Here is a 704-nt window from a genome sequence, read left to right as displayed (position 1 = left end):
TTAGCACCTTCTCTTTTATTAGTTATGTGTTGGCTATTATATTGAAGTGCTTTTGTTTTCGTCATTCACCAGCGAGGTTTAAACATTTATCAAAAAGAAATCATATTATCATTTAACATTTCATCTTTTGAACTAATTAAAAAAAAGCATTTCCTTTTTTATTATTCAATATTTTCTTTTTAACAATGTCTTTTGTTTTTGTTAGTCATATGATGGATGTTAAAGCTCAGTATATTCATACGCGTAAATTTCACCCTAAATATACCTTATATAGTCATTCTCAGCTATTTTATTCTTGATTCATCCACTTTTCATCCACAATGTATTCAGATACCCACTTTCCTTCCACAATGTATTCAAATACCCACTTTCTATCCACACTGTATTCAAATACCCATTTTCTATCCACACTGTATTCAAATACCCACTTTCTATCCACACTGTGTTCAAATACCCAATTTCCATTCACAATATATTCAAATACCCACTTTCCGCCCACAATATATCCACATACCCACTGTTCACCCTTAATATTCTCAGTACAACCGCATTCCAAAAACATACTCACCCACCCACTTCTTCACCCACACTAAACTCAACATACCCACTTTCCACCCATAGCATTCTCAACATACCCACTATCCACCCACAGTATGCTCAACATACTCACTTTCCACTCACAACATACTCAATACACCCATTTT

The 704-nt window shown here is 33.8% G+C and overlaps 1 protein-coding gene across 1 annotated transcript in view; it reads right to left on the bottom strand.

Moving 5' to 3' along the window:
- The window catches only part of LOC119588483 (chorion peroxidase-like), a gene marked incomplete at its 3' end in the record, with an annotated part of 6,553 nt that overhangs the window by 4,950 nt on the left and 899 nt on the right, over positions 1-704 (bottom strand).

Source organism: Penaeus monodon, chromosome 24, assembly GCF_015228065.2.
Source record: "Penaeus monodon isolate SGIC_2016 chromosome 24, NSTDA_Pmon_1, whole genome shotgun sequence".
NCBI classification, from domain to species: Eukaryota; Metazoa; Arthropoda; class Malacostraca; order Decapoda; family Penaeidae; genus Penaeus; species Penaeus monodon.
The sequence above is the reverse complement of the archived record's forward strand: the minus strand, read 5'-3'. Positions and strand labels throughout refer to the sequence as shown.